This window comes from Thunnus thynnus, chromosome 7, assembly GCF_963924715.1.
Source record: "Thunnus thynnus chromosome 7, fThuThy2.1, whole genome shotgun sequence".
NCBI lineage: Eukaryota > Metazoa > Chordata > Actinopteri > Scombriformes > Scombridae > Thunnus > Thunnus thynnus.
Genome location: NC_089523.1, coordinates 15524310 through 15539411, shown reverse-complemented (window position 1 = coordinate 15539411; position 15102 = coordinate 15524310). Strand labels below are relative to the sequence as shown.

The 15102-nt window shown below is 38.9% G+C and overlaps 1 long non-coding RNA gene across 1 annotated transcript in view; it reads right to left on the bottom strand.

Annotated features, from left to right (window-relative positions):
• The window catches only part of LOC137185984 (uncharacterized), a 33070-nt gene extending 20301 nt beyond the window's left edge, over positions 1-12769 (bottom strand). Inside the window, exon 1 of the long non-coding RNA XR_010928947.1 lies at positions 11583-12769. This is a non-coding gene — a long non-coding RNA (uncharacterized lncRNA). The remainder of the gene's footprint in view (positions 1-11582) is intronic.
• Positions 12770-15102: the final 2333 nt, after the last annotated feature.

Here is a 15102-nt window from a genome sequence, read left to right as displayed (position 1 = left end):
TGAAAAGACTTTTTGGGACAAACACACATACATGGGTAGGATGTGTATTGTTTACAACACACAAAGTATGAGCCAATAAGCGGTGTAGAGGAGAAGGAAAGTGAGATCGGCCTTCTAAGCTTCTCATGACGAGATCCCTGTAGAGTTGCAGACCTGTGTGTGTCAAGTTTGATAAAGCCAGTTTTGCTCCTCTTATTGTGCTCTGGCAAGGTCATGGATGAATTTATGACATATGTCATTTAAAAGCTGCACAATAGATGTTTGACAGCTGTCTCCATCACTGAGACATCACAACAGGAACCCTTTCTAAGTGACCGGATGAATGCTTGCGATTTTCAAACTTCACAAACATGGAAGCTCCTCTGGAAAGACTCCCTGTTACTCTGAAACAGTATTCATTGGAACTATTTTCATATACAGGAAACAGATATTAATATAATGAATAACAGACACTGATACATGAAATAGATTCCCTTTGTGTCTATTGTGTCCGGACGGTGGCAGTAATCTTAGCACCTGAGCAAATGAAGCCAACGCGATCTGCATGAACAGATAGCTCTGGAGGCAATTGAAACAGACCCTTTAAATCTTATAAACCAATCTTGCGAGGTGGAGTCTGGCACCACCGCTCTACCAAGAAAAAGAGATTATTCGATTGTGGGAAAGACAATTTGTTTGTGTTGTTACCGACTACATATGTCCATTTATATATGTGTGTGTCTACATGTGTTTCCTGACAGTAATTTTTCTGCAAATTGGACGGCATACCTCGGAAGCAGAGAGATTGGAGTCATTTAGCAGAGGAACAGAGTCATTTCACTGCCATTTTCACCATATTGTTAGACTTTGTAGCTCCAAACAGACTCCACTATTTCACTGAGTCTGTTTTGACAGCAGAAACATATCAGTGCACTACCTAACAGTGCTCATCAAAGGGACGTTGAATTTGAATAAGTACAAAAGTACACAAACATACAAATACACAAAGTAGCCATGCTTCTCAATAATACGCTGTGCCAGGCTTCAAGGCTGTATGAGAGATGCAAGGAAAGAACAGCCCTGAAGAGAATTGCTTAAGTTTGAACAGCACTGTGTAGCTGGAATTAATATCTGGGTCTCTGTGTGTGTGTTTGTGTGTGTGTAAACAGGATTTATCCCCCCCTGCTCTAGTAATAGCTGCTCTTTTATTGGCTTCAGAGGGCATATCAGCAGGCAGACACTGGGGCGTGCACGTACACAGACATAATATACCACACAAGTGCACGCAGATGCACACCTACACATATTACACAAACCAGAGGCCAGACAGACGCTCTCTCTCTCTCTCTCCGACTCAAATTAACGCATCACTAACCTAATCTGCGGGACCACTTAATCAGCTGCAAATGAACAGACAGAGAGAAAAGAGAGGAGGGAAAGGAGAAAGGTGTAATATGGCGCTGCAGGGGATGAAGGATAATTTGTCCAGTCAACAATCATGAACAGGAAAATACACTCACTACAATCATGGAAAAGTTAACTTGCTGTCCAAGAATATCCCACAGTTTTTCTTCACACGCTCGGTTCAAAGAGTTTAGCAGAGAAGACAATCATGTTATACTTATTAAGTATAAATCATGTGGAAGAAAATGAACCATGGCCAGTGAAGATGAGACAAAGAGTGTGTTATTATTGGCATCACCAGGCCATCAATTAATGAGAAAACTATGAGACTGATGTTTCTTCTCTATTTTTCTAAATGCCAGCCGCTCACTCAGTGTGAATCACAGTATGTGTAATGATAAACAGAAGCACAGATTTAGCATTTGAAGGTGTGCGTAGGCGTTTGCAGGGAACAGCAGGAAAGGTTTGTAGATGAGAAACTGATTGAAATGAGAAAAGTGAGAAGTGCAACTCAAGTAAACTTGAGAAAAAGTAAGTGTTGGAGAGGTGAGGAGGGGAGGGGTTCACGAATGATAAACTCAATCTGAGAACATTCGCATATTTTTACTGGCGCATTTCCCTGCTCGGCTTCGTATAACAAAGTTTGCAGTTGTTTCACACACCAGAAAGTCACAACATGATTATGCTCAAAATATGACGTATCCGCAAAGTGCATGTCATGATCAGGTCTGGCTTTGTTGTTTATAGCAGAAAGCACAGCTGTTGCGGTTGTATACCACAGTAACTGCCTGCTGGGCAAGAAACAGGAAAGGACAAATTCATGTTTATTCACGCCACCATTAAGAGAAATAACACACACAAATAATGTGCGTGAATTTAATGTGTTTGCATGTGCACTGAATACATATACACACAGAAAGCGCTTAATATGCTTAAGGCATAAAATTTGGCCCATATGAACGCTAAGATACATGCACTCTGCTGGAAAACTGGAAGATAACAAGAGTTTGATGACCAATGCAGGATGTTATAATGCTCGCTCCCTCACACACATATACACAAACACACACAAACATATCCCTCCCAGGAGAGCTATGTTTATATTCTGTCCTATGCTGGGTAGAAGCCGCACACATTTCATCTAATCTAAATAAGGTTTTATCACTAATCTGCAGTAGCTGCAGTCGAAATGCAGAATTAGATTGGATAGAGAGTGAACTTTCTTGTCGGATGTGATAATCTCGTGTGGTACAAGTTGGATTAAATGTATTTTTGAGTTTGGCTAACTGCACATTGGGAATGTGAAATTGACTATATTATAAGGTTTTTTTTCTTTGTTGTTTTTTACTGTACAATACTGGCAATATGACTCAACATCTGTACAGTAGGTATCTGATATTCTTTTCAAATTTAGAAATAAAACCAAAAATCACAAGCTAAATAAATAACACATGCTGTTCACACTTAAGCTTTGGGTTAGATATCAGTTTAAATGAGGAGTTTATCACAGTTGTGATTGGCCTTGTTCTTCCCACGCACCACTTAAAGACCACTTTCCGTGAGTCATAATATCCTCTTTTTACTACTGGCTTTTTACCCGATTAATTGGGATTACTTTAAGCCTTTACTTGAAGATGATACTGTAACAAGAATAACTGTTGTCGTTATTGTGCTTGTCAATCTGCCATATTGATGCTCAAAAAGCCTTTACTCAGCTTAAACTAGATCATTTAGACTTTGTAATATATCCTCTAAAGCCCCAATATGACCCAACAGCTGTGTCAGGAGAGTTCTAATGGCTTTGATCTGTGTGTTACAGAAATAGCTGTGAATCAAAAACCATGGTTGACAATGATTGAAATATTTGTATTTGCATAAATGATTAAGATGGCATGATGTTTATAAAGACGAGGGATAGATTTACACTTACATGAAACACCTGAACACATTATATCACCAACCAATATTACCAACACCCTCTGATATTCACAACCGCAGCACACCACCAACACCGCGACAACAACAACAACAGGAGGTAAGGGCAGCTCAAATATTAATTACTTGACATTACTCTTGCTCTCCTATAAGAATAGTAACATAATTCCTTCCCCAGAGCCAGTGTTTGACAAAGTGTATGTGTGTATTAATATTTCAAAACAATACAATCACATTTCCAATGCGCTGATTTACATTTGTTAGGTGCCAGCATATGTTCACAAAAGAGTTCGCTCACATAAAACAAGGCACACATAAAACAATGAAATGGCATTTCTGAATAAATAGCATTGCCCTTACGTGCTCATGGGTGTGCATGGGTGGCTGTGTGTATGTACGTGGGGTTCCTTTTGTGCATGTACACCATTAGCAGGGTAGAGAGTGGCCTTCCTAATCTGCCTACTCCTAATTAAAAGCCTGTGACTAAATGGACCAGCACTGGTGCTGTCTGCTGGGGAAATTAAAAAACGAGAGATGATTAGAGGACAGGGGAAAGAAGGAGGTGGCGAAGCACCGAGGAGTGGAGGGACGAAGGATGAAAGGCATTGAGGATGGAGTGTAACAATGGGAGGGGAGGGAGAGGGAGGTAAACGATGATGAGAGGTAGCAGGTGTGAGAGAGAGAGGGAGTAGAAGCAGATAGGAAGAGGCATGAGGGGACAAAAGAAGGAAGAGGAAACAGATGAATAGAGGAGGGAAGGGTAGAGCGAAAAGGATGATGTTGAAAGAGTTGTGGGGTTAGGTAACAGAATAAAGGAAAAATCAATATATGGAAAGAGGAAGAATGAAGAGTCGAATCAAGGAAAAGGTGGAAAAGTCAGACAGTGAGTCAACAAGATTACAGCCACGCTTGCAGCTCTGTGAGGCTGTACTGCAGAGCTTTAAGATAAATGCCAACACAGAATGACAACGCTAACATGCTGATGTTTAGCAGGTAAGAATTAACAATTACCTTGGTTTAGCCTGCTAGCAAATTTTATGACAATCCATTGGACAGTTGTCAAGATATTTCACTGGGAACCACACAGCAACTTCATGGTGAGGCATGAGCATGGCAATCCAATCTACAATATTGAAATATGTTGAGTTTAAACCAAAGTGATGGATCAACACCGGCGTTGCCATCCCAATAAACGGCTGCATTTATATAGCACTTTTATCCAAAGTGCTATTTCTAGTTATTACACCGCTAGCTTAGCTAAAAAATATCAAGTGCTTCATCAGTCAGTGGAGGAGACATTGGTGATAATATAGACAAACGCAAAAGTTTTTTGACTTTTTCAGATATGTGAACTCTTGAAGAGAGAGAAGACAAAAAAAGGTAAAATGTTGCAGAATCTTATTGTCATTTTAATAACTACCTCCACAACTAAAACAGACTGATAAGTAGATGATTGAAGTATTCCAATTTTTGATTGGATCAAATACTGCAGAGAAGTTTTGCCCTGCAGCATATAAATCTAAATTCTGGAGGATGCTGTCTTATGCCCCACTAAGCTTTGCAGGCATGAAAAACAGGGATAGAGTGGATAAGAAAAAAAAAAAGAGGGGTGGGGGGTGGAAAGACAGGGGTGGAAGAAAACAGAGTAAGAGGAAAGAGACAGAGATGAAAAGACAGAATAGATAAAGACAAAGTGTGCATGCAAGACAAGACAAGAGTGTTTGATCATCTCAGCTGAATCAGCGGTATACTTTGGCTGAATGTAGATAGACTTGACTTTGCATTTCATTTATATGTATCGCTCCCTCCTTTTCTCTCTCACTCAGACACAACTTGTCTTTTTCCACTTCTCCTTCTGTCTGTAAATGCCTTTCTCTCTCTCTCTCTCTCTCCGCTACTAACACATGCCCATCTTCTCCCTTTTGTCAATGAAAACCACCCAGATGTGGTTACTTACTCCCCTTAGTATGAAAATGTGCCAAAAAGTCTTTACCCTCGAGGCCTTGACTGTAAGAATAAGAAAATATACTGTAAAATGTTATACACACTAAGTGAATGTAAGTGGGTTCTTTTATTCAGAGTGCCTGAAGGCGCAGTGAGTGAAATAGCGGTAACAGCCTGACACTAGCATTCAAACTGGCGAGCAATACATCTCTTTTAGCTGAATGTGACTTGCTTGTAAGAAGGATTTCACCATCTTTATTTACAGTATGTATTTATTTTGTGTCAATCATATTGCTCTACAAGCCGGAGGGGAATGAATAATTAGTTGCTGAATAATTGGAATATGAACACTAGCAGTTGTTGCCCAGTTAGTTTGTCTCGGGGGTGGCACAAAGCAAAACAATATCAATCTTTCCCATTATTCAGCAACAGCACGGGTATGGGCCGAGGAAAAAAAAAAGTCATTGATATTACTCTCAATTTCCAGGAAATGACAGTATTCTACATAAAGTACATCCATCCATTTCTTACACCCTGTGTGTACAGTATGTGTCTTGAGAAAAATGGAAAAATTAACTTTTTATGCCCCCCCAAGAAATTTGTCTTTCATAAAACTGGAATGCAACAATTAAAGTATCCATTATTAAATAACACTAAAAGTATTACATAAATTCTACTTGACATCCAAAGTACCAGCTGCTGTGCTAATTGAGAGGATGACTGTATGTTTTGCTTCATCAAAAATCTGGCTCAATTAAAAGATAGTTCTTGTGTTCCTCTGCAGAAAAATCAGATTGTCTGACTCACTAGTAACTCATTATCTCTGAAATAAATGCAAATCATTCTCCAGATACAACATTTTTTTAGGGTGAATTCAGCATTTGGCACTGCTGCCTTAGAGAAACACAGACCCTAGTTTGATTCCTTTGTCTGTCCGTGAGGAGTTTCTCCCTCACTGCTTCCTCATTGTATAGAGCCATGTGTTACACGTCGGGTGGATAAGAGACTATAAATTACAGTGTGAGTATACACTATAAGTGCTTACTAACTTGTCCAAGATGTTTCCCCAACAGTATCATGTGAGACAAAGTGAGACTGTCCTTCCCCAAAAAATGAGAGCATCTGTTGTTTCAGCAAATACCCCAAAATGACACACTGTATGTTTGTGTTCACAAAGCCCTCTGGTGAGTGACAAAGTCCTCGTAATAAGGAGGGTGGGGTGGATGGATGGGCCAACAAAATGTCATCTTGTAACACTGCAAAGGAGAACGCTGTTTGTTTTGTGTTTCCTATCAACAGTCAACACTGGTTTCTTTTAACCATGCCTGCAGCCACTCACTGACCTTAAACAAGTGTTTATTATTGTAACCAGGATGACGAAGGTCCCCTAACTCTAATGAAGCAGTACTTTAAATCCAAATCATGATGTTCCCCAAACTTTAACTAAATAGTGATTTAACGCAAACTGTGATCTTTCCCTGACCCCAACCAAGTTGATTTTGTGCCTAAACACAACCAAACTTTAAACAAACAAAAAATAAAAGTGTTTTCAGATCATAAAATGCTTTTATTATTGCGATGGGAATTGTAATCCTGTTGTCAATGATATATCTTGTTGTGTAAGTCAGAGGACTTGTTGGGGGGAAAAAAATGATTACTAAACATCCATGGCTCAGTGTGTGGTGCTCTAATTGTGCACTGTGTAACTGACATTTTTTGAACAAGAAAGAGGGACGTGCAAATTCAAAAACCTCATTCACAATCATCAAATGTATACTTGCAATAATGGTGGGCGTAATGTAGTTAAAACCATTGAAGACATAGGGAAAAGCAGGACATAATATATCACTCTGTTCATTATCAACTTACTTTTGCATGGTTGCATTTGTCCAGATTTAATCCGTTTTAAGGGTGGTTATGTGTGTGTTGTGTGTGTAAGCACTGACTGAAACTTTTATAATCAAGACAGTTTCACATTCTGAGAGAAGCTGAAACACTTTCTTGATTGTGAACTCCAGAAATTACCATATTAATTCCCAAATACAGTTCAATGTCAGCCTTCACCTGCAGTTTTCAACTAGAAGTTGTTAATGTATAACAAGAGGTTATCTAACCATTTACTGCATATAACCATGAGCGCTGGCCGGAAGTTCTCTATCAATTTGGGTAGCGGTGACCTAAATGTGAGAGAAGAAGGCTTTTTGAGAAGAGGATCATCCGTTTGATCCCATGAATTGGCAAAAACAAGCACAGACAAAACAAGGCACTTAAACCCAAACCGCCTCAATGGAACAGCTCAGAGGTCAATATTAAGTCCCTGTTGATGCTGAATATACAAAATGCAAGTTTATCAATGTGAAGAAGGGCAGAAAAGACTTTCCCTTGATGAATAAAGTTTAGAAGAAATTTTAAACTAAATGCAAAATAGGTCACTGGCTGTTTCCACAGAGCCCAAAAAGAGGAAAAAATGATTCAAAGGAGTTATTTTATTTAGAGTTTCATCACTCTTCTATCTATTAAGCTCAAAAATCTTTTGTGAAATTCAACATTTTGCAGTAATTAAATTCAACAATCAGGTATTCAGTTGCTTATAATATTCAAATCATTATGCTATTATTTGCTTCCATAATGATGCTCATTTAAACTCACCAGAGAACCCCCTCTTCATAACCCATTATTTTACAGGACCTTGATTTCCCAGTAATTTCTTAGGAGGTTTCCTGAAAAGGACAATGTAATTTAATAGGCTACTAATCATAGAGACGGTAGACATTTCTTTGACAGAAAAGCTCCATTTAAACCTGGGTAAATATTCATTATTATGCATTTTGTTATTCACAACTAAATTGTTCATATATGTGGACAAAAAGTCCCAAACTGCATTTCCTTTCTAGGAAAGTCTTGGAAATGAAGGACCTGCTGTATGTGTTGTGTCTGCACTGTGTGAATAAATTGTATTGTGACAGGAAGAGTGATACCAGGTTGAAGACACTGCCTGAAGGTGACTCAAAGGACTGACTGACTGAAAGGTTTGGGAATAAAAAAATAAGCAAACAAACAAAAGAATAGAATCACTTTTCACAAGCAGTGGTGCATTTCCATGAAGAGAAAAGCTATATGGTTATTTTGGATCAGAAGAAAACCATTCAGCTTTGTCTGGATTTTGGGAATCTATACATCAGGAAATCCTAGACACCATATAATCCTGACTTCAAGCTTCCTCTGATGCATTTACAGTTAACAAAACTGTACACAGCTCTATAGATCTAGATATAAAAGAGAGAAGTGGAAAATGAGTCCTTGTATGAATGCATGTCCTTGTCTGAGCCAGCTCAGTGTGTGTGTGTGCATGTGAGCATCAGGCTATCCTGTCACGTAACATGCTAAATATCTCTGCAGACCGCCACCAGTGAAGCACAGGGATTAATGGGCCATTTGAGACTACTTGACATTTCTGACGCCTATGTCTTCTGCAGGGAATGAGAAACACAAACCTGCCCACACACACACACACACACACCCAAACACACCCACACCACACAAACAGGCAAACAGCACAAAAATCCTCATAAATATGCTTGCATAATGTGCTGCAGGTGTGTAAACATAAAAATATCTTAGACATTTTTGCAAACCCAAGATGTTTTCGCAATCTCAATACATATTCTACTGTGTCAATTCCCCACCCACACCCCCCCTTCCACACACACACACACACACACACACACACACACCCGACCCATACACATTGTAGGAAAATACAATAATAGAGCAGAGACGGAACATGTGTAAATAAAGATGGTGGATGGTGGACAGTGGACCAATTATTCAACCTTCCAGCAACTTACTCTTATAGTTGCATAGACACACACACACACACACACACACACACACACTTGCACATAGTGTCCCATTTATTAATAAACTGTAGAAGTGAGCCAGTCTATCAGTTATAATGTCAACATCAGTTAGACACTCTTTCTATCCAGCTAAATTATGCACAGTGTGTGCACTTTATAAATCATGATGATACACTGGCAGAGTTAGAACAGACAAGTTAAACTTGTAATGGAACAAAACCTAAAGGATCATTCATACGCATACATTCTTCAGCTTCATTCTTCAACTTCTCCTGGCATGCAAAATGGCTGGCCATTTATCTTTGCCATGACTCTTTAATCTGACTAGAATTTAACCTCAAGATCCTTTAAACATTTAAAATACATATAATCTAAATAATGGGTCCTGTGACTAAGATAGTTTCAGCTTCAGAGCATCTATCAAAAGAGGGAAGAGAGGTCACTTCAACAGAGCTGTATCCTAGGCAAGTGGAACCCCTTTTTAGCAAAGGTTGCATTGCATTTTCATCATTTTTGGCTATAGCCTCTGGTGCCCCATAAATCAGTGCAAGTGGCGACATACAAGGGGGAAATATATGCAATAAAACTCAAATTTGGAAAGAAAAAGCAGATTCTCCCTTTTCAATATGTGCTGGCATTATCTTAGCTGTCATAGAAACATCTTTTGTGTGTTTTCCATAATCTCCTACACTGTAAAATATTAAGCTGTTTCAACTGTGAAATGTAAGATATTCTTGCTGCCTTGAAAGTGTAAATTAACTGAACTGAAGTTTAATAATTAGTTTAAAGTCATCTCATGAGTTTTGAAAATGTTAAACCCATGGTGTCAAATTAACTCAACTAAACATCAGTTCAAATAACTTAAAGGACCAGTGTGTAGGATTTAGTGGCATCTAGCGTTGAGGTTGCACATCCCCTCATCTTCCCCTTCCAAGTGTGTAGGAGAACTCCTGAAAAATGCAAAAGGCCCTCTCTAGGGGCCAGTGTTTGGTTTGTCCATTCCGGGGCTACTGTAGAAACATGGTGGTGCAACATAGCAGACCCACTACCTATGAAGATATAAAGGGCTCATCCTAAGCTAACGAAAACACAACAATTCATATTTTCACTACTACTACTATTTACACTCATGAAAATATACTTATGAATATTTTACTCCATTTTCGCCAATATTTCTGCCAATAGATGCCCTAAATCTTACACACTGTTCCTTTAATGTATTAAGTTGAACCTACAAATGTTCAGTCATACTGAGAAACATCAGTCACATTTGATTTCTGTTTATGTTTTCTGAAGTCTTTTTTATAATGAAGTCTGTCACAAAAAACTTACAGCCGTGGCTGCTGTAACATTCACTGAAGACAACATGTGACGCTGCTCTCAGTGATCTTGTTAAAGTGTACAGGGGACTGAATTTGATACTAATCTTCATCATGGTTAGTGCTCCTTTTATCATTGTTTGCATTCATCTATATATATATATATAAGTGGTGGCTGGTGACTCAAAAAATTGGGGAGGACAGGAGGAAAACCAACATGGAATCTTACAACAAACCGCATCAAACCATATCATTGTCCACCACCTGATGAAATCAGAGGGGTGGGGGGCAATTTTATAGGCCAATTACACAATTTTGTTTCAAAAACAAAAACCCCTTGAGTGATGAAAAGGCTGCTTCTTTAATGACATTTAGCATATACATATTGTTTCTAACCAAAGAAGTGCTCATTTTAGGCGTTCAGTGGTTCAGGATGTGTCATTTAACCAACAAAGTGAAATTCAAATTTATAGTATTGTTCTATTTTAACAACAGATTTATGTTCTCATCAAAAACAGACAACATATCATATGTTTTACACGTGTTTCCTATCTATTTTCTTAGTATAATGGAATATATAAAGTAGCACAAAGCTTACAGTCTGATGAAGGTTCAGATCAGTGTTGAACACTAGAAAGACTGAACACTAAAAACATTCACAGATCTAAAAGTGTAGGTTCACATCAGAAAGTATTAATGCATGTATCAAATACATGACTTACACACTCTTATCTATATGCACCGCATACAAAATAATGTCTACAAAACTGACATGTTAACATTTGTTATTCTACTTACTTTAAGCTTATTACTCAATATACAACTCAACTTAAAAACCAACAATGAAGAAATAGTCACAAGCAAGCAGCCAGACCTCCTGCACACTCATTAACTAATCACACAACATCAAAAGGTGACTGAGCAACCACTCAATTAAAAACAGGATCAATTCCAAATGAATGAGTCCAGACAGCTCACTGTAACTTCAACAAGTAAACTACCCACTGCACATTATATGATCTCTGCTGCATTCTTGTTAAGGAGATAAATTCACACAACAGCCACAGAGAGAGACATTTAACCATCAGAGATGAAATTAGCAACCAAAGAGACAGAGAGAGAGAAGCTGTATCTGACTCACGTTATCTGACGTCTTCTTCTTTCTTTCATGAAGACAAAGTATCCTTGTCATAACGTCCATTTGTGGCTGTTGGTCATCTTGTTTGTTAGGAAACAGAACTTTGTGGATGCTGGTTAACCAGTCTGATATCATTAGCAACAATGACAAACAAGCTAACTCTCCTGGTTGATTCTCCAGTTGCTTCTCTCTCCAGCCGTTCACAGGTGGCGTCCTGCTGCTGCCGCGCTGCACAATCCAGATCAAAGACTGTAAAAAATATGGACGTAGTCACCGTGACATTACCCATTGATTTCCGAACCGTTTTGAAGCCTCGAGTGTAGCGATTTGACGCTCGCCATCTTGGATTTGGCCATCGCCATGTTTGATTTTTGGAGCCAGAAGTGACTATATTTGGACGAGAGGGTGGCGCTGACCATAGCACTAACTGTTAGCTTGGTTAGCACGACGCATTTACAAGCCAGGGTTAACAGTGACAATGCTAATGCTAATTTTCGCTAGAGAAAAACAGGCTTAAAACCGTTAAAACAAAATATACTCATCGGAAAAACTGATCATCCGACTCACTGATGGGTCTTTTATTACAACCAAACGCTGAACAAGACTTATTTTAGGCGACCACAATGTTACAATTAACTTTAGTGAACTGAAAACACACTGTGAAATAGCAGCAGCTACACCCCTAAGCAACGGTTACGTTATGTAAGCAACGTTGTCGCCCACAACGTAGCCACGCCCTAAGGCATACCCTGCTTAATCTTCTATTTTACTTTAAATGGGACCACAATTTACAAAATGAACACCATGCTGTGTTGAAGGTGACTTGAAACTAGCAATTGAGACCATAAACTCATTAGGAAACAGTTTACAGAGGTAATAAATCAAGTGAGAGGAAGGGTCATTTTCTCATAGACTTCCATACAATCGGACTTCTTTTTGCAGCCAGTGGAGTCGCCCCCTAATGGCTATTAGATAGAATACAGGTTTTTGGCACTTTCGCATTGCCTTCATTTTTCAGCCCCAGAGGTCGCCACTTGGTCCAGATCCATTCTCCAGTTAGCTTAACTACAGTCCTTAACAGTCCCTCCATGGATGTATAAAGAGTCCTTCAGAGCTGCTACAACAAGCTAACTGTTGTGTTGGCTAACGGAAGCAGCTGTCTACTGCTCTGTAAAAGAAGTGAAACATAATTTATCTATATCTTACCGGTCCTCTTACCAGTTTGTCACACTCACCTATGTTATTGAAGATGAAATCCGGAAACTATCATTGGACCAACACGATGTCAATATTGTATTCTGGATGTTGATTGGTTAGGGAGGGCGTCCTCCCTTGGAGCGTCATTTTACGTGTCTTGGCCAATCATAGATTAGCATGAAAAAAAAGTGAGGTACATTAAATTGACGTGGAAGACAGCAGGAGTCCATCCTCCTCTGTCCCCCAACACTCCTTCCACTGCCCCCCACCACCACTTCACACAGACTGCCCTTTCTCCTCTTGCCCTGCAGGTGTCACTGTTGAAGCATTTTAATGAGAATTTCAATTATGGATTTTTTCCAAAGAAGAGAGAAAAATATTTTATAAATAAGACCAAGATTTGGTAATGGTTTATTTCAACCAAATATTCTTTTTTAATATTTTGATCTCCCTCTTGCCTCTTAAAAAATAGAGGAGGAGCAACGTCCTCTGCCTCTATGGACCATCCTCCACTGATCTATATATATTTTTGTACAAACAAAGGTTCCATCATGTACTGGACTGGTACTGTATGTTTATGTCTCTGGACAGTTTTAACTTTCAAACAATGCATGCTGCATGCTGGGAAGTCTACTAATATACTGTACATGTTTCTCTCATCACTTCATATCAAAAGACTTCAAGTAAAAGCTGAAAAAAAAACTCTATTAACTCCACAGAAAAAAAAACTGATTTTTTTTTTTTTGCAGGATTTATCCCATTTTAAAATGATTTGACAAAAATTCATTTAGAAAGATTTTGTCATATGTTCCCCTTTAATTATATATTATATATATATCCTTTAATATTTTTTTTTCTGCTGTCCTCTTAAAATGATAGAGGATGGCTGGTTCAAGCCTAAAACTACTATTCTCCTCTCCTGCCCACACTGAAACCATTCACTAATTAGCAAGCTTTTAATTAACCCAATTACGTGCACCTGTGAGTGCTGCCTGCCATACGTGCTGCTGATGCCAGCACTCAACACCTCCCCCACTACCACCTGATCCCCACAGATGATGAGTAATGATGGCCATGCTGTAGGGGTATGTTGCTGAGCAATTCTAGGGTTCATCACAATAAACTGGCTGTATGCCCAGATTACGTCTGCACCAAACATTGAATCTATACTTTTCACCATCAGTTCCTTATCTTCTGACTGAGCTGACATTTGTTGTTGTACTTTGGTGCATGCAGGGCCACATGTGAACATTTTGGGGCCCTGAGCAACATCTTACAGTGGGGCCCCCTCAAACCTAAACCACTGCCATTTTAATATATTTGAATGAAAATGAATGACTATGTGTATTTTATTATCAATAAAGTTTTTAATTAACAATTAAAGCACAATAAGAAAACAATAAATAACTATGTAGACAATGTTTTTCAGAAAATAAAATTCTTCATCAAACTTGTTACTCATAACAACATCATAATGAGCAACAGTGCTCACATAATTCAAACATGACTTGAAAGAAACTATCCCATTATAGTGAGCAAGCAAACCAGGCATGTTGTTTAAACAGCAGCAGCAATCCCAAACTTTTTGTTATATCATTTCGCCTTTGGTCTCCGGCACATTGTTGACTGGTCTTTAATCCCAAAATGAGCTCCTCCCCGGCATACTATTGACAGCTCCTTCACCCTTGCACTTCACCCTATTCACTTTGTCACAACTAAGCTGACAGCACACAAGCAGACTCCGCTCTGCTGCTATATGCAAATTTGACCCTCACCATCAAATCTCAGCCTCTATTTGGTTAAACCACAAGTTATGCAGGACACTCGCTAGTTATCTGGAAATCGCAGTTTGACAGAAGAATTAAGGTACTGGGTGATCTTTATGAAGGGGGCACTATTAGGTCGTTCAACAATCTAAAGGAGTCTTTTGCACTACCTCAATATAAGTTTTGGCGTTATTTACAATTTAGGCATCTGCGTGTTCAAACATTTGCATACACACCACCCCCCACTGCAGACATCCTCACGCAGATACTTAAGGTGTTTGGGCTAGGACATGGAGGTATTGATGTTATTCTGTGTTTATTTGATGAATTAATATTGCAAGTTAAGCTAAGTGTTTCCCACTGGCTTTCACGATATGTCACACCAACGGCAGAACAAGTGAGTATCCAACTTGCTAGTGCAAAGCCTCAAATATTCTATAGAAATAAAATTATTCCCCTTTGCTGGGGGTGGTTGTTTCTCTCCACACAAAGGATTTAATTAGTAATCAGTGCAGTCCCTCAAAAGAGCACCAAAGATCCTCCTTTTTCTTTCAAAACAC